Source organism: Sorex araneus, chromosome 2, assembly GCF_027595985.1.
Source record: "Sorex araneus isolate mSorAra2 chromosome 2, mSorAra2.pri, whole genome shotgun sequence".
Taxonomy (NCBI): Eukaryota; Metazoa; Chordata; class Mammalia; order Eulipotyphla; family Soricidae; genus Sorex; species Sorex araneus.
Genome location: NC_073303.1, coordinates 63445301 through 63469630, shown reverse-complemented (window position 1 = coordinate 63469630; position 24330 = coordinate 63445301). Strand labels below are relative to the sequence as shown.

The window sequence follows — 24330 nt, the reverse complement described above, 5'->3', positions numbered from 1 at the left end:
CTACAGAAGAGAAGAGATATTATATAGATACACTAACAGCATTTTTATATATTTTAGGATTTCACTGAGATTCTATGTTGAAATGAATCAAGTCTTAAATATAGTCAATGGGCATATTTTCCCCAACGTTATTTACTCGCTAGGGCTCTGAAACACTGAGGTACAACAACCTTCTCAATCTTTTGTGATTCGCTATTTGTAATCTAAAATAAGAATCATGTACATTTACTCCACCTAAATATAGCTTATAATTAATTTAATAGCACTACAGAATTTTCCTTAACTATTTGGAAATTCTCTATAGGGCTAGTATAGTACTTTCTCTCACTAAAAGAGCGTTCAGTTTATAATGAGTGGTTCCAACTCATGGTGCTTTAGATAATATATAATCTTCGATATGCCAAAAAAAAAAACAGTAACAACAAGTCTCACAGTAGAGACGTTATTGGTGCTTGCTCAAGCAAACCAATGAGTAATGGGATGACAGTAATAATCTTTGTATTTTTGTCTTGTATAATCTTTAGTAATTTTGAATTTTAAACAAAGTTGTGTTTCTGTTTCTTAATAATAATCAGTCCAGTCCAGTTCTGGACTGGAGCGATAGCACAGAGGGTAGGGCATTTGCCTTGCACGCGGCTGACCCAGGTTCCATTCCTCCATCCCTCTCGGAGAGCCAGGCAAGCTACCGAGAGTATCACCCACATGGCAGAGCCTGCCAAGCTATAGATGGCGTATTCAATATGCCAAAAACAGTAACAAGAAATATCACCATGAAGATGTTACTGGTGTTCGCTCAAGCAAATCAATGAAAAATGGGACTATAGTGCTACAGTGCTAATAATACTCAATTTTATGGCTATATATAATATTTTTACCTTTTTATATCTATTTTTAAAACATAAATATTTTTGTGGGGAAAATTATGTAGCACATTAAGTGATTGAAAATAAGTAGCATGTCTAAACAAAAAGTAAAATTATTCATACTACCCAATTTCCACCTTTGTGATAAACAATGTTTCAATGTTTACTATTTTTCCTTCTGTACTTTATACACAAACACACACACATTTAGTTTTTTGGGTCTCACGTGGCAATGCATGAGGGTTATTCCTGGCTCTGCACTCAGGAATTACTCTGGCGGTGCTCTAGTGACCATATAGGATGCTGCAAATCGAACCTGGGTTGGCCGCGTACAAGGTAAATGCCCTACCCACTGTGCTATCACTCTAGCTTCCTTTAGACATATTTTATAGAGCTTATATGTATATGCAAAAGCTTGACATAAGTTGGGTTTATTAGCACAAATTATATGCTCTTCTATTTTCCTTTATAAAAATATGTCAAACAAAAATTTTAAAAATCACTTCTTTATGGAAAAAGAAAAAAGTTTATTTTGTTTAGAGTTTATAATTTAGGGCTGCACAGAGGAAAAAATTTAGCAGAGACAGAGAAATAGAAAGAGTGAGGTTGAGAGAGAAAGACAGACAGACAGAGACAGACAGAGATCTGCTTTTCTATTGTTCTTCTTTAATTTTTAATTATTTGTTTATTTTAACTTTTTTATTGAATCACTGAAAATAGACCCTTGCAAAGCTGTTCATGATTAGGTAAGTTTTAGTCGTACAGAGTTCCAACATCTGTCTTTCCACCTGTCTAATTTCCCAGCACCCGTGTCCCCAGGTTCCCTCCCATCACCTTCCCCCACCCCGCACAGAGTCAGAAGGAAGGCCTGGGTGCCACTAGATATGGCCCCAAACTAAATAAATATATAATTGAAGTAAAATTTAAAGAGGGCAAATCATTTGTTGTTTGATAGGCATATGTTAACCCCCAATATCTTGGCTGAACACACAAAAATTATTTCATGTTAATCTTTGAAAATGTCAGCTAGTCCTGAGGTCAGAAACATTCTAGGTGAAAGAAAAAGCAAATCAAAAGATGGGTTGGAAAGTCACCGTAAGGATGGCAGTGCCAGTGGAACCACACTGCTGGAAGCTCTGGATTGCATCCTACCTCCTACTCATCCAACTGACAAACCCCTGCAACTGCCCTTCCAGGACGTTTACAAGATTGGAGGTATTGGTACCATCCCTGTGGGCCGAGTTGTGACTGGTGTGCTCAAACCTGGCATGGTGGTCACATTCGCTCCAGTCAGTGTTACAACTGAAGTGAAGTCTGTTGAAATGCACCATGAAGCTCTTAGCAAGGCTCTTCCTGGGGACAACGTGGGCTTCAACATCAAGAACGTGTCTGTTAAAGATGTTTGTCATGGCAATGTGGCTGGTGACAGCAAAATTGAATCCTCCAATGGAAGCTGCAGGCTTCACAGCTCAGGTGATTATCCTGAACCATCCCAGTCAGATCAGTTCTTGTTATACACCTGTGCTGGATTGCCACACAGCCCACATTGCTTGCAAGTTCACTGAGCTGAAAGAGAAGATTGACCTTTGTTCTGGGAAAAAGCTGGAAGATGGCCCCAAGTTCTTGAAATCTGGTGATGCTGCCATCGTTGATATGGTCCCTGGCAAGCCCATGTGTGTTGAGAGCTTCTCTGACTACCCTCCTCTGGGTCGTTTTGCTGTTTGTGATAGAAGGCAGACTGTTGCTGTGGGTGTCATCAAAGCAGTGGACAAGAAGCAGCTGGAGCTGACAAGGTTACCAAGTCTGCCCAGAAGGCTCAGAAGGCTAAATGAATATTATCCCCAGTACCTGCCACCCCAATCTTAATCAGTGGTGGAAGAACGGTCTCAGAACTCTTTGTCTCAATTGGCCATTTAAGTTTAATAGTAGAAGACTGGTTAATGATAACACTGCATAGTAAAACCTTCCGAAGGAAAGGAAAAAGTTTTGTGGACCATTTTTTTTTCTTGTGTGTGTGTGTGTGTGTCAGTTTAAATTATTAGTTTTTAAAATCAGTACTTTTTAATGGAAACAACTTGACCAAAAATCTGTCACAGAATTTTGAGATCCAGAAAAAAACAAAGTTTAATGAGGAAAAAAAAAGATGATAGTTTATTGTAAGATTTGTTGATTAGGCCGACTTTGACTTCCTTTCGTCTGTCTTACAGGAAGTATTAATAAACATGTAGATGGTTGGGGCAACAGATCCTTTTTATTTTATTTTATTTTTTTTTTTTATTTTGGGTCACACCCAGCGATGCTCAGGGGTTACTCCTGGCTCTGCAATCAGGAATTACTTCTGGCAGTGCTTGGTGGACCATATGGGATGCTGGGAATCAAACCTGAGTCAGCTGTATGCAAGGCAAACGCCCTACCTGCTGTGCTATCACTCCAGCCCCATCCTTTTTATTTTTTAATGAAATGCTTATTTAAAAATGCTACTTCAAATTCACATCTTCTATTTCCAATTTTAGTTTCACAGAAATTTGTAGCATGGGTTACCTTTTAATATAACATTTTTAAGTACAACATTCTTTAGTATAACATTTAGTATCACACTCTTTAGAATTCATATGGAGTATACGATGGATGCACTATAATTCACTATTTCACTTGTTTTTAAAATTTGCTTTGAATTAGAGAAAATTTTCCCAAACAGTGCTCAGAAGGACTGGAGTGCCTTTTCAGTGATTGTAGGTCCAATGCTAAGGCATGAGGATTCAGTGCTGCTCCGTCACTACTGGGTCACCCCACAGTACCAGCGGAACGCCATCCAGCACCCAGTGATGTTCAAAAATCATGTAGTGCTGGGGATTAAACCAGGGTTGGCCACATGTAAGGCACCTATCTTAACCCTGAAACTAGCTTTCTGATTCTGATTCATTAAATTTTTGTTTGTTTGGATGAGAAGGTACACCTGGAAGTTTTCAGGGCTTACTCCTAGTTCTGAATTCAAGGATTACTTTTGGTGGGGTTCGGGGGGACCATGTGGGGTGCCAGGGATAGAACTCCAGCCAGCCGTGTACAAGGCAAATGTCCTGCCTACTGTACTATATCTTTAGTCCTTCATTTAATATTTTTAAGCTGATCATTCATGCTATGAAAATATTTCTGGTATAAAAGCCCTTTTAAACATGTTCATATATCCATAATGCAGAAATGGAATGGACTAGCAACCATATTTCACGCATTTTAAGTTTCGTATATATACTGCATGCAAAAAGTATTTTCAAAATGTACTTCACCAAAAATCTTCTATTGGTTTTGTATTTTAAGTCTGATAGTTTGAAATGACCCACATTATTTTTCAGTTCTGTCATTATGAAGCTGCCTATTCACTATAACTTATTTGTAATCTCCAAAACCTTAGACATGGTGCACACTCATTTATGTTTTTTTTTTTTTTTTTTCTTTTTTTATTTATTTATTTATTTATTTATTTTTTTTATTGTGGAAAGTTACAAAGTTACAAAGTTTTCAGGTTTAAATCTCAGTTATACAATGCTCGAATACCCATCCCTTCACCAGTGCTCATATTCCACCACCAAGAATCCCAGTATAGCTCCACCCCGCCCCCTCACACCCCAAACACCCCCACGCCCCTAGCCCCCCCACCCTAAGCCCCCCCCCGCCTGTGTAACTAATAAATTTCACTTTACTTTCACTTTGATTGCATACAATATTTCAACAAAACTCACTATTATTGTTTGGAGAGTCTCTCCCCTAAAGTCAGACCTGCTGAAAAGGAAGCATTAGGTAATTTGTTTTCCATTGCTGAGGATGAAGAAGTGTGAGGTCGAGTGACCACACTTAGCGGCCTCTCAGTTTTGGGTTTCTGTAATTTAGTATTTTAGTAACTAAGTCCAGAGAGATATCTGCCAGAAGTTGCATCGTTGCCAACTTGTACTTCTCAGTTACATTATATTCCACATATGAGTGCAATCTTTCTATGTCTGTCTCTTTCTTTCTGACTCATTTCACTCAACATGATACTTTCCATGTTGATCCACTTGTATGCAAATTTCATGACTTCATGTTTCCTGACAGCTACATAGTATTCCATTGTGTAAATATACCAGAGTTTCTTTAGCCAATCATCTGTTTTCGGGCACTCTGGTTTTTTCCATATTGTGGCTATTGTGAACAGAGCGGCAATGAACATGGAAATGCAGATGTCATCTCTACTATACCTTTTTGCCTCTCCGGGATATATTCCCAGGAGTGGTATTGCTGGGTCAAATGGGAGCTCAATTTCTAACTTTTTGAGAATCGTCCATATTGTTTTCCAAAAGGGCTGAACCAGTCGGCATTCCCACCAGCAGTGAAGGAGAGTCCCTTTCTCCCCACATCCACGCCAACACCGGTTGCTTTTGTTTTTGGGGATATGGGCCAGTCTCTGTGGTGTGAGATGATATCTCATTGTTGTTTTGATCTGCATTTCCCTGATGATTAGTGATGTTGAACATTTTCTCATGTGCCTCTTAGCCATTCGGATTTCTTCTTTAGAAAAGTTTCTGTTCATTTCATCACCCCATTTTTTGATCGGGTTGGCAGTTTTCTTCTTGTGGAGTTCAACCAGTGCATTGTATATCCTTGTTATCAACCCTTTATCGGATGGGTACTGCATAAATATCCTTTCCCATTCTGTAGACTGTCTTTGTATTTTGGTCACTGTTTCTTTTGAGTTGCAGAAGCTCCTTAGTTTGAGATAGTCCCATTTATTTATCTTTGTTTTCACTAGCTTAGCCAGTGGCGTGTCAGCTTTGAAGATACCTTTGGCTTCAATGTCGTGGAGGGTTTTGCCGACCTTATCTTCAATGTACCTTAGGGATTCTGGTCTGATGTTGAGGTCTTTAATCCAGTTTGATCTGATTTTTGTACATGGTGATAGATGGAGGTCTAAGCCCATTTTTTTGCATGTAGCCGTCCAGTTTTGCCAGCACAATTTGTTAAACATGCTTTCCTTGCTCCACTTCACATTTCTTGCTCCCTTATCAAAGATTAGATGATCATATATTTGGGGGTGTATGTCAGAGTATTCAACCCTGTTCCATTGGTCTGCCGCTCTGCCTTTGTTCCAGTACCATGCTGTTTTAATGACTACCGCTTTGTAGTAGAGTTGGAAGTTGGGGAGGTTGATTCCTCCCATTTTCTTTTTCCCAAGGATTGCTTTAGCTATTCGTGGGGGCTTATTGTTCCATATGAATTTCAGGAGCGCTTGCTCCATTTCTTTGAAGAATGTCAAGGGTATCCCTATAGGGATCGCATTGAATTTGTACAATGCTTTGGGGAGAATTGCCATTTTGACAATATTAATTCTTCCAATCCATGAGCAGGGGATGTCTTTCCATTTCCTCGTGTCCTCTTTTATTTCCTGAAGTAGTGTTTTATAGTTTTCATTATACAAGTCCTTTACCTCCTTTGTTAAGCTGATTCCGAGGTATTTGATTTTTTGAGGCGCAATTGTGAATGGGATTGCTTTTCTCAGGTCACTTTCTTCTCTCTCATTATTTGCATATAGGAAAGCCATGGACTTTTGGGTATTGATTCTATAGCCTGCAACTTTACTGTACGAGTCTATTGTTTCTAGGAGTTTCTTGGTAGAGGTTTTAGGGTTCTCTAAGTATAGTATCATATCATCTGCGAATAGTGAGAGCTTGATTTCTTCCTTTCCTACCTGAATGCCCTTAATATCTTTTTCTTGCCTAATCGCTATTGCAAGTACTTCCAGTACTATATTGAACAGAAGTGGAGAGAGTGGGCATCCTTGTCTCGTCCCTGTTCTCAGAGGGAAGGCTCTTAGTTTTTCCCCATTGAGGACAATGCTTGCCATAGGCTTGTGATAAATGGCTTTGACTATATTGAGGAAGGTCCCTTCTATACCCATTTTGGCTAGTGTTTTCATCATAAACGGATGCTGGATCTTGTCAAATGCTTTCTCTGCATCTATTGATATGATTATATGATTTTTATCTTTTCTTTTGTTGATATGGTGGATTATGTTGATTGATTTCCGGATGTTAAACCATCCTTGCATCCCCGGGATGAATCCCACTTGGTCGTGGTGTATGATCTTTTTGATAAGTTGTTGAATTCTATTTGCTAATATTTTGTTGAGAATTTTTGCATCTGTGTTCATCAGGGATATTGGCCTGTAGTTTTCTTTTTTTGTGGTGTCTTTGTTTGCTTTTGGTATTAGGGAGATATGAGCCTCATAGAAACTGTTAGGGAGGGTTTCTGTTTCTTCAATTTCCTGGAAGAGCTTGAGAAGGACTGGCAAAAGGTCCTCTTTAAATGTTTGGAAGAACTCACTAGTGAATCCGTCTGGACCTGGGCTTTTGTTTTTGGGGAGACTTTTGATTACCATTTCAATTTCCTTGATGTTAATTGGACTATTCAGGTACTCCAGGTCTTCTTGGTTCAGCCTTGGGAGATTATAGGAGTCGAGGAATTTATCCATTTCTTCTAGATTCTCTTGTTTCGTGGCATAGAGATTTTCAAAGTAGTCTCTGATGATCTTTTGAATTTCATTGGTTTCTGTCGTGATGTCCCCCTTTTCATTTCTGATTCGGCTTATAAGGGTTCTCTCTCTCTCTTTCTTTGTGAGTCTTGCTAGTGGTTTATCAATCTTGTTTATTTTCTCGAAGAACCAGCTCTTGGTTTCATTGATCTTCCGGATTGTCTTTTGGGTTTCCATGTCATTAATTTCTGCTCTAAGTTTTATTATCTCTTTCCTTCTGCCTGGTTTTGGCTCCTTTTGTTGGTCCTTTTCTAAGGTCTTGAGCTGTGAAGTCAAGTTATTTATGTGGGCCCTTTCTTCCTTCCTGAGATATGCTTGCAGAGCTATAAATTTTCCCCTTAAAACGGCTTTAGCTGCGTCCCACAGGTTCTGGTAGCTCGTGTCTTCATTCTCATTTGTTTCTAGGTATCTTTTGATTTCTTCCTTGATTTCCTTCCTGACCCACTCATTGTTCAATATCGAGCTATTTAATTTCCAGGTGTTTGATTTGGTTTTCTGCATCTGTCCACAGTTAAGTTTTATCTTCAGTGCATCATGGTCTGAAAAGATAGCTGGTACAATGTCTATCTTGTTGATTCTGTTGAGGTATGTTGTGTGGCCCAGCGCATGGTCTATTCTGGAAAATGTTCCATGTGCACTGGAAAAGAATGTGTATTCCTTTTTTTGGGGATATAAAGCCCTGTATAGATCTATTAGCCCTCTCTCTTCTATTTCTTCCTTCAAAGCCAGTATTTCATTGGTGAGTTTTAATCTTCTAGATCTGTCCAGAGGAGACAGTGCAGTGTTGAAGTCTCCAACTACTATTGTGTTGCTCGAGATGTCCTTCTCGAGGTCTCTTAGCAGCTGTTGTAGGTATTTAGCTGGTCCCTCATTGGGTGCGTAGACATTCAGGAGTGTGATTTCTTCCTGATGTACACATCCCTTGATTAATAAAAAGTGGCCTTCACTATCCCTTCTAATCTTTTTCAACCTGAAGTCTATGTTGTCCGATACTAGTAAAGCCACTCCGGCTTTCTTGAGGGAGTTGTTTGCTTGCAGGATTGTTTTCCATCCTTTGACTTTGAGTCTGTGTTTGTTCTGGCTATTCAGATGTGTTTCTTGCAGGCAACAGAAGGTTGGGTTGAGTCTCTGAATCCATTTTGCCAGTCTGTGTCTCTTAATTGGTGAATTCAGACCATTGACATTAAGGGAGATTATTGTTATGGGATTTTGTGCCGTCTTTGTGCAAGGGTTTGTTGTGCTTGTAGAGGTTGTTCTTGTCTTACAATAGCCCCTTTAGTGCTTCTTTTAGGTTTGGTTTTGAGTCTATGAAGTTCCTGAGCTGTTGTTTATCCCCAAAGTAGTGTATGATTCCTTCTAGTTTGAATGAGAGTTTAGCCGGATAAAGTATTCTTGGTGAAGCGTTGATTTCATTGAGTTTTTTCACTATATCCCACCATTGCCTTCGAGCTTGGAGGGTTTCCTCTGATAGATCTGCTGTGAGCCTAAGGGGTGCTCCTTTGTATGTGATTTCCTTCTTGGACCTTGCTGCTTGGAGTATTGTGTCTCTCTGGAAGATGTCCATCATTGTAACTATGATATGTCTTGGGGTTTTTCTGTTAGGATCTCTTTTAGCTGGCACTCTCCGGGCGCCTTGAATCTGGATGCCCGCATTGTCCAGCTGTGGGAAGTTTTCCGCAATGATTTGTTTGACTGTGTCTTTTTCGTTGGGGTTGGTTCCCTGTGGTTCTGGTAGTCCAATGATTCTAATGTTGTTCCTCTTGAATTCATCCCCTAGGACTCTGATTCTGGCTAGAGCTATTTTGAGGTCTCTTGCCATGGTTTGATGTTGCCTGTAGGCCTCTTGCAGCTCATCTTCAAGCATACTGATTCTGTCTTCGGCTGCAGTCATCCTATTGTTGAGGGCAGTCAGAGAGTTTTTGATTTCATGTACGGAATCCTTCATTTCTTTTTGAAGGTTTTTTATTTCTGCTCTCATTTCTTCCCGTATTTTGTCGGCTGTCTGTTGTATTGTTTCCGCCAGGTCTTCCTTGAAGTTGTCCATCTTTGCATTGAGTTGATTGAACATGTTGAGGATTTCAAGTCTGAATTCTTTCTCAGAGAGGTCAAGTTTGTAGGAGGCGCCCATTGAGGTTTCCGGATTCCTTTGATCGTCCTCTGGTTGCACTGGGGATTTTCGCTGTTTCTTCATGTTGTTTGTGGTGATATGAAAGAGGGCTCTTGATGATGAGTGTCCCTGTTTCCTTTTGTTGTGAAAAAGGATTGTGGATAGGCTCAGTTAATAGTGGTTGGCTTTTTAATTGCCGGTGTAGAACCTGGTCTCCTACTGAGATGTTCTTATGTGAAGTCTTGTGTTTTGTTTTCCTACTGCTTGCGAATAGCTAGGATGTTAGTCTTGGATAGGATGTTGAGAAAACTACTTTCCGCCGCGTTAGCGGCGGCCGCCGGTAATGAGGCCACGCCCACTTTTCTTAGGCCACGCCCCCTGGTGGTTAGGCCACGCCCCTTTCCCACAGACCTTTGCGGGAAGACAGGACGGCGGCGGCGCTTGGGGTCGGCGTGCCGGCCACTCGGCCGGCAGTCCGGAGGGGAGGGAAGCCCGGGGTGCTCAGGGCCGCGGAGCAGGCTGGGTCCGGAAGGGCGGGTCGAGGGAGCGTCACAGACCTTTGCCGGAAGACAGGACGGCGGCGGCGCTTGGGGTCGGCGTGCCGGCCACTCGGCCGGCAGTCCGGAGGGGAGGGAAGCCCGGGGTGCTCCTCATTTATGTTGGTGAGAAGGCTCAGTGTAGTGAAAAGAATTGAGCATCCCTTGTCATATGAAAAACGAATACATTTTTTGCAGTCAATATATTTACATTTGTCTCATACATTTGTTCTTGTTGGTAATCCTGTTGTTTAAAAAGACCCCTAAGTGTACAGAAGTGCAATTTGGGGTTCCTATCTGCAAGTAGGCTGTGGAGTGTCTTTGGGAAGTTGAGCTAAGTAAGCTTCTTCAAGCCTGAGCTACAGTGCTATTGACGGTAAATGCAACATGAATGAATCAATCTACGGAATATATTAAATAAGGCACAGAAACACTCATAACATGAAGTTCTGTAGTGATGGGCTGATGAAAATGCTGTAACTACAGTGCCATGGAAACCTAACCCTAGGAAAAGTGGTTTCGGGTCTTATAGCAACTTTATAGAGAATGATTGCCATTGAGTTTTAAGAATAAATTGTAGATCTGTTTAATTTGCATTTCTAGTATTATTATTAATTACTATTGTAGAGGACTGGAGTGATAGCACAGCAGGTAGGTCGTTCACCTTGCACATGGCCGACTTGGGTTTGATTCCTCCATCCCTCTCAGAGAACCCGGCAAGCGACCAAGAGTATCCCACCAGCATGGCAGAGCCTGGCAAGCTCCCCCGTCGCATATTCTATATGCCAAAAACAGTAACAAAAAGTCTCTCAATGGAGACGTTACTGGTGCCTGCTTGAGCAAATCGATGAACAACAAGATGACAGGGCTACAGTGATACTGTTGCGGAAAATCATGTATTCAAGTATTTGATGATGCAGAGCCACTGAGTTCTGGGGGCAGGGGGTAGCAGGGAGAAAAAGGGTGGAGAGAAAGGGAGAGGGGAGAGAGACTTATCCTCCTGTTGGCCCCTTCCCTGGCTGGTGCTATGGTCAGGACTCCCGAGAGTCTGCACAAGTACCTGCATGGCATGGACACTCGGGTTCTTTGTGTCCCATAAAAACCAACCATCAGGCTGTGCTGAGACAAAGTGATCTTCACGGCCTGGGATCTCTTTCTTACCCCCTGAGCCTTGAAGAACTTTCGAGGACAGGTAAAAGAGTCCCTTTGAGTTGAAGAGGAAAGGTAATTTGCAGGGAACAAGGTCACTTCTGACCTCCCCACAGTTTTCCTAGCTTCATTGCCTATTCTCATAGAAAGGGGTTTCAGGATAAGAGAAATAGAAGCAGCAGCAAAGGAGTTTTATTGTTGAAAAAAAAAAAGGCAGGAGTGAGAGAAGAGTGGGCAGGGAATTTGCCTTGCACATAGTCAACCCAGGTTTGATCCCTGGCATGCCAGCATCCCTATGGTCCCCCAAGCGCCACCAAGAATAATTCCTGAGTGCTGCACCAGAAATAATTTCTGAGCATGGCCAGGTTTGACTTCAAAATGTCAAAATAAAAAATTTAAAAAGTATTTTCACATGTGGGTGGTTTTCTTATTCTAATCAGGGGCGTTGGTGTTTGCTGAAGCATGTTTTTCTTAGAGATGCAGCTTCTCCTCGAGGGGACTCCTCATCATCAGTGTCTTCCAGGCTTTAGTTCCTATGGAATCATATGCAGAAAATATGTGCAGTGTTAGCACTTTGGGAGCTGCTCCTAACTCCTTTTCAGATTGTATCTTAGTTCCCTTACTTACCAAACCTCATTGCTAAGGATGCTTCCCCCACCTACATGACTGCGTTTCTGAAAGCTTACCTCCACGTTTTCGTTTCCCTCTATGCCAAAGCCTACTCATAGACTTTATCTATTTTCATAAGAGTTTTGCTATTATCAATTCAATATACCTTCTTTCTATTGTAGAATAACTAAAGATAAGGTTGATTGCCACTGCTGGGAAATTCAATCCAAAATCTCTGAGATGGGTGAAGAAAGAGCTTTGTTGGCAATGCGCCAGCAGGATGGAAAACGAAGAATTCGGGTTCTTAAAGTTCGACCCTTGTTTGTGAGAACATGTTAGCACAGACTTGTGGAGTTATTCCTGTGGGTTCTTGAGAATTGCATAAAATATTTGATTACAAGCCTCAGATACTTAAGAAGCACAAAACTCAGGTGCTTGGGGGTGGAGCCATAGTACTGTGGGTAGAGCATTTGCCTTGCACACCCCCACCCCGGGTTCGATTCCCAGCATTCCATATTGTTTTTTCCTGAGCACCACCAGGAGTAATTCCTGAGTGCAAAGCCAGGAGTAACCCCTGTGCATCACCCGGTGTGACCCAAACAAGGGGAAAAAAAACAATCACTCAGGTGTTTAAGTTTGTACAGTTCAAAGAGATGGGTCTGAGGCCCTCCACAATGCCCAGGCCACTCCTTTCACCCACGTATGGCATCACTCGTCCTGTTTCTGGATGCCCTGTCCAGTGTATGATGCCCTGAGTCCTGTCCCTCGCCATCTGCCCATCTCTAATATTTGATTATCTGCCCAGACCCTTCCCTCACCTTGAATCCAGCTTCTGCTTTCCTGGTCGGGAACCTAGAGCCATAATCCTGTCCAGGTGCCTGCCAGGCCTGCGGTATGAAACTCCTTTCTGGGCCTTTCTAGAATTCTTCCCCAGCAGCTCCCCGTGCCCCTGACTTTCCCTCTTTCCCTCGTCTGGCGCCAGGGCCTCCTGCAAAGGGATGAGCTCCCAGCTGTCTTTTCATCTGTCTAAGACTGCCCAAGGGTGCAGAGAGGAGGTTAGTGCCTCGGGCCACCTCTGTGTCCTGCTCTCTCCCGCCTCCCTTCATGCTGTTGCCTATTTGGAGTGGAGACCTTTGGCTGTGGGCAAGATTTCCATGACCAATGCAATTCTCTCCGTCCCCTGGCATCCTCCCCTCACCCTCTGTACGGCCACAATAGGCAGTTATTTTTTAAATAAATTATTTATTTTCAATTAGTGAATCAACATGAGGGTACAGTTACAGATTTATACATTTTTGTGCTCATGTTTCCCCCATACAAAGTTCAAGAACCCATCCCTTCACCAGTGCCCATTCTCTACCACCAGTAAACCCAGCATCTCTCCCACCCTCCCCAGTCCCGTCTCCCCCCACCCCACACTGCCACTATGGCAGGGTATTCCCTTTTGTTCTCTCTCTCTCATTAGGTGTTGTGGTTTGCAATAAAGGTGTTGAATGGCCATTGTGTTCAGTCTCTATATTTGGCCCGAGTCACCCTTCCCCAACATGACCTCCGACCACATTTTACTTGGTGTTCCCTTCTCTGAGTTAATAGGCAGTTATTTTAAAACTTGTATTGCAGTTTAGGTAACATGGCTATCATGGTGTTTTTATACTTATGGTTTTGAAGTACAAAATGACGGCGCAAATTTGATGTAGCAGGTTACTACCTCAGCACCACCAAAGTTGCCGGGATTCAGCAGTTTTTAGAGAGAAGGAGAACAGGGACGCACATCTTTACGCATAGTGGGTGAGACTGGGGGGTTTGGGGGATTATTTACTCTGGGCCTGATCTCCACGAGCCACACTTGCAGTGTGACTGAAAATGAAGATTTTTTTTTTTATTTTTAATTAGAGAATCACCGTGAGGGTACAGTTACAGATTTATACACTTTTGTGCTTATACTTCCCTCATACAAAGTTTGGGAACCCATCCCTTCACCAGTGCCCATTCTCCACCACCCATAAACCCAGTGTCCCTCCCACCCTCCCCAATCCCGTCTCCCCCCCACCCCACCCTGCCACTGTGGCAAGGCATTCCCTTCTGTTTTCTCTCTCTAGTTAGCTGTTGTGGTTTGCAATAAAGGTGTTGAGTGGCCGCTGTGCTCAGTCTCTAGCCCTCATTCAGCCCGCAACTCCCTTCCCCCACATGGCCTTCGACTACAATGTAGTTGGTGATCGCTTCTCTGAGTTGACCTTTCCCCGGAACGTGAGGCCAGCCTCGAAGCCATGGAGTCAACCTCCTGGTACTTATTTCTACAGTTCTTGGGTGTTAGTCTCCCACTCTGTTATTCTATATACCATAGATGAGTCCAATCTTTCTATGTCTGTCTCTCTCTTTCTGACTCATTTCACTCAGCATGAAACTTTTCATGCCCATCCACTTAACTACAAAATTCTTGACCTCCTTTTTTCTAACAGCTGCATAGTATTCCATTGTATAGATGTACCAAAGTTTCCTCAACCAGTCATCCGTTCTGGGGCATTCGGGTTTTTTCCAGATTCTGGCTATTGTAAACAGTGCTGCGATGAACATACATGTGCAGATGTTGTTTCGATTGTACTTTTTTGCCTCTCTGGGATATATTCCCAGCAGTGGTATTGCTGGGTCAAATGGGAATTCAATATCTAATTTTTTGAGAGTCGTCCAAATTGTTTTCCAGAAGGGCTGAACCAGTCGGCATTCCCACCAGCAGTGAAGAAGGGTCCCTTTCTCCCCACATCCTCTCCAACAGCGGTTGCTTTTGTTCTTTTGGATGTGTGCTAGTCTCTGTGGTGTGAGGTGGTATCTCATGGTTGTTTTGATCTGCAACTCTCTGATGATTAGTGATGTAGAGCACTTTTTCATGTGCCTTTTGGCCATTCGTATTTCTTCCTTGGTAAAGTTTCTGTTCATTTCTTTGCCCCATTTTTTGATGGGGTTGGATGTTTTCTTCTTGTAGAGCTCAACCAGTGCTTTATATACCATTGATATCAACCCCTTATCTGATGGGTATTGTGTAAATATCCTTTCCCATTCTGTGGATAGTCTTTGTATTCTGGTCACTGTATCTCTTGCGGTGCAGAAGCTTTTTAGTTTAATGTAGTCCCATTTGTTTATCTCTGTTTTTACTAGATTGCTTAGGTCCGTGTCACCTTTGAAGATACCTTTATCTTCAATATCGTGGAGGGTTTCGCCGACCTTGTCTTCAATGTACCTTATGGTTTGTGGTCTAATGTTGAGGTCTTTAATCCATTTTGATCTGACTTTTGTGCATGGTGTCAGGTCAAGGTCTAAACCCATTTTTTTGCATGTGGTTGTCCAGTTGTGCCAGCACCATTTGTTAAAGAGGCTTTCCTTGCTCCACTTCACATCTCTTGCTCCCTTATCAAAGATTAGATGGTCATACATTTGGGGTTGTGTGTAGGGATATTCCACCCTGTTCCATTGGTCTACGGCTCTGCCTTTGTTCCAGTACCATGCTGTTTTAATTGTTACTGCTTTGTAGTAAAGTTTGAGGTTGGGGATGGTGATGCCTCCCATCATCTTTTTCCCAAGAATTGTTTTAGCTATCCTTGGACGTTTGTTATTCCATATGAATTTTAGGATTGCTTGATCCATTTCTTTGAAGAATGTCATGGGTATACTTATAGGGATCGCATTGAATCTGTATAATGCTTTAGGGAGTATTGCCATTTTGACAACATTGATTCTCCCTATCCACGAGCAGGGTATATGTTTCCATTTCCTCATGTCCTCTTTGATTTCATGGAGTAGCGTTATGTAGTTTTCTTTGTAAAGGTCTTTTACTTCCTTGGTTAAGCTGATTCCGAGGTACCTGATTTTCTGGGGCACGATTGTGAATGGGATTGCTTTTTTCATGTCCCTTTCCTCTGCCTCATTGTTTGCATATATGAAGGCCATGGATTTTGGGGTATTGATTTTGTAGCCTGCAACTTTACTGTATAAGTCTATTGTTTCTAAGAGTTTCTTAGTAGAGGTTTTAGGCTTCTCTAGATATAGTATCATGTCGTCTGCAAATATTGAGAGTTTGATTTCTTCCCTTCCTATCTGGATGCCCTTAATCTCTTTTTCTTGTCTAATAGCTATCGCAAGTACTTCCAGTACTATATTGAAGAGGAGTGGTGAGAGTGGGCATCCTTGTCTTGTGCCTGATCTCAGAGGAAAGGCCCTTAGTTTTTCCGCGTTGAGGATAATGCTTGCCGTAGGCTTGTGATAGATGGCTTCGACTATCTTGAGGAAAGTTCCTCCAAACCCCATTTTGGCGAGGGTTTTCATCATGAAAGGATGTTGGATCTTGTCAAATGCTTTCTCTGCATCTATTGATATGATCATATGGTTTTTATCTTTACTTTTGTTGATATGCTGGATTATGTTGATTGATTTCCGAATGTTAAACCATCCTTGCATCCCTGGGATGAATCCCACTTGGTCGTGATGTATGATCTTTTTGATGAGTTGTTGGATCCTATTTGCTAGTATTTTGTTGAGGATCTTCGCATCGGTGTTCATCAGGGAAATTGGTCTGTAATTTTCTTTCTTAGTGGTGTCTTTGTTTGCTTTTGGTATTAGGGAGATATGTGCTTCATAGAAACTGTTTGGGAGAGTTCCTGTTTTTTCAATTTCCTGGAAAAGTTTGAGGAAAACAGGCAATAGGTCTTCTTTAAATGTTTGGAAGAATTCGCCAGTGAAACCATCTGGGCCTGGGCTTTTGTTTTTGGGGAGGTTTTTGATTACCGTTTCAATTTCCTTAACATTGATGGGTCTATTCAGGTATTCCAGGTCTTCTTTCTTCAGTCTTGGGAGATTGTAGGAATCAAGGAATCCATCCATTTCTTTTAGGTTCTCCTTTTTTGTGGCGTAAAGACTTTCAAAGTAGTCTCTAATGATCTTTTGAATCTCACTGGTTTCTGTTATGATGTCCCCCTTTTCATTTCTGATTCGATTTATTAGAGTTTTCTCTCTTTCTTTCTTTGTGAGACTTGCTAGCGGTTTATCAATCTTATTTATTTTCTCAAAGAACCAACTCTTTGTTTCATTGATCTTTCGGATTGTTTTTTTGGTTTCGATGTCATTAATTTCTGCTCTAATTTTTATTATTTCTTTCCTTCGGTCTGGTTTGGGGTCCTTTTTCTGGTCCTTTTCTAGGGTCTTGAGTCCTGAAGTCAAGCTATCTATGTGGGTCCTTTCTTCCTTCCTGAGGAATGCTTGGAGAGCTATAAATTTTCCCCTTAACACGGCTTTAGCTGCGTCCCATAGGTTTTGGTAGCTCGTGTCTTCATTCTCATTTGTTTCTAAGTATCTTTTGATTTCTTCCTTGATTTCCTTCTTGACCCACTCATTGTTCAACATGGAATTGTTTAATTTCCAGGTGTTTGATTTGATTTTCCGTATTTGTGGGTGGTTAGCTTCTATCTTCAGCGCATCGTGGTCTGAAAAGATGGTTGATACAATTTCTATTTTTCCGATTCTATTGAGGTATGTTCTGGGGCCCAGTACATGGTCTATTTTTGAAAATGTTCCATGTGCACTGGAAAAGAATGTGTATTCTTTCTTTTTGGGGTGTAAGGCCCTGTATAGGTCTATTAGGCCTCTCTCTTCAATTTCTTCATTCAGGGTCAGTGTTTCCTTGTTGAGTTTTGTTCTTGTGGATCTATCTAGAGGTGATAAGGCCGTATTGAAGTCTCCGACTACAATTGTGCTGTTAGTGATGTCCTCTTTGAAGTCTGTTAGGAGTCGTTTTAAATATTTAGCCGGTCGTTTGTTAGGAGCATATACGTTTAAGAGTGTGATTTCTTCCTGTTGTACATATCCCTTGATAAACAGAAAATGACCTTCGCTGTCCCTTTTGATCTTTTTCATCCTGAAATCTATGTTGTCGGATACCAGGATGGCCACTCCAGCTTTTTTAAGGGGGTTGTTTGCTTAGAGGATTGTTTTCCATCCTTTGACTTTGAGTCTATGTTTACTCTGTTTGTTCAGGTGTGTTTCTTGCAGGCAACAGAATGTTGGGTTTAATTTCCGGATCCATTTAGCCACTCTGTGTCTCTTGATAGGTGCATTTAGGCCATTGACATTGAGAGAGATTATTGTGATGTGGTTTTGTGTCATCTTTCTGTGGGATTTGTTGTTCTTATGGGGCTCCTCCTTGTCTTACAGTAGCCCCTTTAGACCTTCTTTCAAGATTGGTTTTGAGTCTATGAAGGACCTGAGCTGTTGTTTATCCGAGAAGTAGTGTATGGTTCCTTCGAGTTTGAGTGAGAGTTTAGCCAGATAAAGTATTCTTGGTGAGGCATTCATTTCGTTGAATTTTTTCACTATGTCCCACCATTGTCTTCGGGCTCGGAGGGTTTCTTCTGACAGATCGGCCGTAAATCTGAGGGGTGCTCCTTTGTAGAAAATGAAGATTTTAATTAGCATTTGTCTTCTATGACAAAATCAGGGGATATTATTTCAACACTTTCAGCAACTATCCTTACACAAATTTTTATCTTTCAAATATTGAATCAGGCTCCGAATGCCTTGGTCAGTTTTAATAGCGCTATTTCTTTGTCCTGTATTTGCTGGAAATGTTTTAATTGTTAGATCATTTGCCACTTTTCTAATTTTAGGTTTTCAGTTTTGTACTATAGATTTTGTTTTATATATAGTTCTCTAGATTATAATTATTTTCATATACTGCAGAGATCATTTATTTTCCCCAACTATTGTTGGTTGATTTCCTTAGTTCTCTGTGTGTAATTGTCTGCCATTTGGTTTAGGTACATTTAGAAAAATATATGTACTGGCTTATATCTGGATTCGTGTATCATTCCTTGAAAATCACACTGTATTAATTATTTTTGGTTTATAGTACAGTTTTTTAATGTGGCAATATCCTCCTGCTTTATGCATTCTGCATTTTCCACATTTTTTCCCCATTACTTTAGAGTTACAAAGTTTATGTTCCTTAGAATTGAGCAGGTATTATAAATAGCATTTATATAGTAGGAGGAGTAAATTGCATCTCATAACTTGACATGCTTGTTTAACTTTTCCAGATACTAATTTTCCTACTTATATGTATTATTTCAGCTGTCACTTTGATATGATTCCCTAACAAGGCAACGCTTTTCTAAAGTAAGGTTATCATAATTTTGCAATTGTGCAAGAAATTAAAGTAAGATAAATGATATTCAGCAACTTTTGCTAAGTGCTAAAACTTTGTGGTGGAGGTGAAGAGAGTAGCGAAGGAGTATCAGGTAATCTAGATCATGGAATTGGTTGTTTTAGATTGTTTTAAATATCCCCTAGCCAGGGATAGCCAGTCAGATAAACGAGGAAGAGTCTAAGTGAAATTGTAACACAAGGGGGAAGTGGAGGCAGACCACTTCCCTTTCACTCCTCCCCTGTGGCCTGAACAGATGGCGCTGAAGCAGCTCTTCTCACCCATGTGGCCTGAGAACTAAAGACAATCAAAGGGACCAAGAGCCTCAGGGTCCTGGGCCTTGAGATGCAGGCCAAGGAGACCAGCGGTGAGCAACCGAGAGGAGGCCAGCAGTGGACTTCCAGAGACAGAGCCAGTGAGAGGCCAGCATGAGGCAGAGATGCATTACATAGGAATCGGGAAGGAACCAGCATGAGGCGTGCCAGTACAGTATCAGGGGAACAAAAGCTACCTTTTTTCTTTTTTTAAAGTTCCCCCCACCCAGGAAGGAGGGTGGAGCGCGGGGGGGGGGGGCTGCACGCAGTGATGCTCAGGGGTTACTCCTGGCTTTGCCCTTAGGAACTATTCTCAACAAAGTTCAGGAGCCTTATGGAGTGCTGGGGATCAAAGCCAGGTGGGCCCTGTGTAAGGCAATGACCCAAGCCCCTCTACCGTCACACCAGCCCTCAAAAGCTACCTTTTAAAAGGTTAGTAAACAGCCACAACTTCACAAGCATCTAGAGTTTCATATGGCAATTTTGTGTACAAAACATAAGTAGCACTGTCGTCCCATTGTTCATCGAATTGCTCGAGTGGGCAGCAGTAATGTCTCCATTGCGAGACTTGTTACTGTTCTTGACATATAGAATACACCACGGGGAGCTTACCAGGCTCTGCAAAGCGGGTGGGATATTCTCGGTAGCTTGCAGGGCTCTTCAAATCAAACCTTGGTCGGCTGCATGCAAGGCACATCCCCTACCCGCTATGCTATCACTCCAGCCCTGAGTACTGAAATAAAAAACAAAAGGAAAGAAAAGAAAAGAAAAGAAAAGAAAGGAGAAAAGGAAAGGAAAAAAAAGAAAAGAAAAGAAAAAAAAGAAAAGAAAAGAAAAGAAAAAAAAAGAGATTCCATAAAATAAAGGAAAATTTTCTCCCACGGGAAAGGGCATAGATAATCTCATTCAAATAGAGTGCCAAGGTGCTTTGGGAAGGTGGTTGTGTGTTTTTGTTTTTGTTTTCCCAGCTGCCTTTACTTGCGGTTCTCTGTGAAGATAAAAATCATTGCTATGAGCCATTGCTGGATGCCTTCAAGGAGAAATGACTGTTTATTGGGGCTGGGTGGGGTGCTGGGTCCTTATAAGCATTGTTCAGTGAGTCAGGACACCATTTCCGGTTATATTTCTCCGACTTCGTCTGGATACTCACCGCCAAGGCCTGAGCGTGCAGCGCTGCCAGGCTCTGCCATGCTGCTGACCCCCAAAGCCACACCTGACGCGCAGAAGCCCTCCAGAGCCACGTCATGTCACCCGCAGGTCACGTGGTAGAGGGGCTTATCTGGGATCCCGCAAATCCTGCTCATCTATTTCCTTGATCTCAAGAAAAAAGGCTTTTAACTCTGGTGGTTTCTTCATCCACGCAGTCTGATCAAGGGCATTTTTCCCTATTGAACGGTCCTGAGAGGTCTGGACTTAGTCTTTGATCTCGCTTCTTGAATCTTGAGCCTCTGGCTTGCAGCAAGGTAACTACTGTTCACATTCTATCTTGTACCTCCAAACATTTCTTGGTTTTACGGCTTTATGAATACCGTTGCTTGTGGCTCTTTCACCTCCACTGCTTACCTCATAATAATTTTGGACTTGCCTTCATTTCTGTTGCTATTAATTGACTATTTGCTTATTATTAATGTTACCATATGTTTTTAAGGGTCAGGTTTTTTTTTTATTTAATCAAATTGTATTATGATCAGATACTTTCTACAAGCAATCCTTGTTATATAAATACACTTGAAATATTTATATCTTCACATATTGTATTTCTTCTGCAGATCTATAGTATATGTGTATTTTTTAAAGCTAAACTTTCTCAAATTAAACTCTTTTATCCATATTTGAAATCATCCCATTTTTCCCTTTTGTGCTGGTAAGTGTGGGTGCTTATTTTTTAGAATGGACTGCCAGAAAAAATAGAAACTTTCTAGTTTCATAAAAGCTTATGGGTTAGCCAGATTTTTAAAAATCTTTATCAGAAATAGAAACTTCCCATACCTGTTTGAACTGTGTAGAATTCTGTACTAAATGTATATTCTGATGATCCTTCTTAAAGTTTTCAAATGTTCCTCGACATATTTCTACTTAAATTGCAGGCATTTCCATAAAGATATAGCTCTTTTTACATAATCCATCTTTTCTTTAAATCTGATCCATCTTCCTTTATTGTATTCTAAGTATACCTTCCATCATTAGAAGTCTCACGGAGGCCTATTGGGTTGTATATTTCTTCTGTCTCAGAAGTTTCTGATCTCAGAAATTCATCATGTCACCCATTTTCAGTACATTAAGCGGTAAACATATTTTTGCCTGAGGGCTCCCACTTGCACTTTTTAAAGTTTCTCCGTGACTTATTGGATATTAACTCTGTTATTAATATTCTTTTCAGACCAAGAGAAGTACTAAATCTAAAACAAATTCCCAGATTTTACTGCTACAAGTTTCAAACCTATCGTTTCTTCTGTGAGCAGAAAATTGTTTCCACAATGAAATATTTTTTTTCCTACTTGTCATATAACCACAAAGTCCCCATTCAACTCCCTCTCAAGATCTAATCAGAAGAGAGACACGGTGGTGGGTAGAACAAGCTGGGAGGGTAAAGAAGATGGAAGATTTATCCTCAGATTCGCCATCTTGTCTGTGTGGTCTCAAAAACAACGTTTCGGGGAGGTTATAGGGAAGAAAGGCTGATCTTTGGGCTCCAGAATGAAAAGAAAGTCAGCTCAAGGCTGCTTCCCTGAGGCATACTCCCTCCATCTTACCTACAAACCAAAACGAAGTAAGGGTTAAGGTTTGGGGGAAGTATAAAATGAGGAAGACTGTTCTTTCTGCTCCAAGGAGAGGGATTAACTAGAAATTTTATTGTTTAAGCTTTGGGTCAAAGATTGTTTGTTCTTGTCTAACATTGATCTTTGGCCCAGTTTCGGCTAGATTGATATTCTTTGATATTTAGTTACTAAATCAAGGAGATTCTCTTCCTCCTGGGGTTCAAAGATGAAAAAATAGTTATTTATTTTCAGTTATGTGTTCATAATAAGGGTGCTTTTTTAAAAATTTTGTTTCTTTATTATTACGCCTTTTAACTTGAGGTGATGCAATCAAGAAGGAATGATTTTGCTATTACTGTGTTTCTTCCTATATTAATATGAATTACAGAAATAAGAAATCAAGAATTTTAAAGCCAAATTGACACACTTCTTCTAGTCCTAAGGATGCTAGATTCGAGGTGTGTATCCTAAAGCACTGACAGCTCTGGGTACCATCATCTGATTTCAGGGTCACCTGTTGATTCCCTTTTCAGCTCTATTAGTGCCTCTTGCTTTATTATGGTCATCAAGAGTTTTCAAGAAAGGAAGAGCATCGATAATTCTGTAGAAAATGTACAAAGGAAGGACAATTTTTGTAAAAGATTTTCTTTATTTTGTTATCCAAATTAACTAAAATGTTGAGTTTTTAAAATTTTATTTTTATATTTTATATTTTATTTATTACATACTGAAAATATTTGGAAATTTCAATTTCAGGTTTGATATACTGATAATTCCAATGGGCTACAGTAGGTCAAGTAAAGGGCTTAGCGGCCCCAGGGTCTACACTGCTGTTCCCTTTAGTTGGTGGCTATGTGGGAGCAGAGAAGGCTGGCAAGTTGTCCCCATATAATGGCAGGATAGACACTTAGAAAGCTTCTTCCTGCTGAAAGTGCAGCTAATGAAGAGTCGCTTTATACACCCCCAAAACTCTCAAAGAAAGGTACTGCAAGTTACAGAGGAGCTGCTGAATTGTGTTCCAAGGAAATGCAGGGGAACTTTAACCAATCAGTGTGAAAACTGGAGATGAAGTTCTCCAACCAGACATGAAAGTACCAAAATGGTTCTGGATTAGGAACTTAAGCTTTTCTCCCCCTGGTTCCTTTTCACCTGAGAAATTCAACATCAGCAACCTTTGTCAGAAACCCCCCAGACTCATTACATCCTTGGTTTTGAATTACCTGTTGGTAATTGTATGCAGAGAAGCTTATGCAGCTACCAAATTTTTCATGAGCCCCCACATAGTGACACAACCCGACATGGGGTCACAACCCACAGTTTAAACATATAGATTTTAGATGACAGGAATTATTTCTTATCAATGCTGGTGATTTAGCTCACTCAGGTTCGTGTTCTCAGGGAGCCAAGATGGAAAGCAGAGGATGGAAGACAAAGTAGAAACTTTAGAGGAAAGGAAGGGAAGAAGAGGGCAGAAGAGGGCAGCAGAGGGCAGAGAAGCTGGTTCATGGGACATCCTTCAGGATGAAGTCTAGAGAAGGTGAAAACACAGTCTTCTTTTATATTATTTTTACTATGCGGTCGGTGAGCTTAAGACATGCAAAAAATAAGATGAATGTGTTCAGAATCCTGCGTGCATATTCTGGGCCCACTCTCAGAAATTTTTCTTTGAGGACATTTTCTTCCTTCTACTGTTACCTACCTCTTTGCCTCTGTCTCTGAATTGGTTTATTATCTTTATCATTGACATATTGGAAAGTAGGCAAGCTGCTATACATCATTATTGAAATAGCACCAGGTGTAGCTCTTCATTCTAGTGAAGGTCTGAAATTTTTTATCTTCAAAATAGTTTTCATATCTCTTTTTAAAAAATAACTAATTTTATCCAAAATAAAATAATATTTTTATTGAGGAAAAATGTATGCACTTCTAAATTTTCTTTAGATATTTCTTTAGATATATTTAGATATATCTTTAAATATTTAGTTGAAACCAAGTGGTTTCAACTTTGGCCAAAATTTGCCTTAAAAGTAATTTTTTTTTAATCCAGGGAAATGGCTCAAGTTTTCCAGCACATGCTGAGTTTGTGTCAGATCCTCAATTCAACTCATAATGTGTGAAGTTCTCTCTTCCCCCAGCATTTCAGGGTGTGTCCCATACAAGAAACAACAAAATGCAAGTTTTCTTTTTTTCTCCATATTCTGAAATTCTTTTTCAGAAATTTTTTTTGAATTAGTATTCAGAAATACTA

At 40.8% G+C, this 24330-nt stretch overlaps 1 protein-coding gene and 1 pseudogene across 1 annotated transcript in view; both read left to right on the top strand.

Moving 5' to 3' along the window:
• Positions 1–24330, top strand: part of CNBD1 (cyclic nucleotide binding domain containing 1) — a 364454-nt gene that overhangs the window by 273426 nt on the left and 66698 nt on the right. The window lies entirely within an intron of this gene.
• On the top strand, positions 1883–2805 carry LOC101556942 (elongation factor 1-alpha 1-like; annotated as a pseudogene).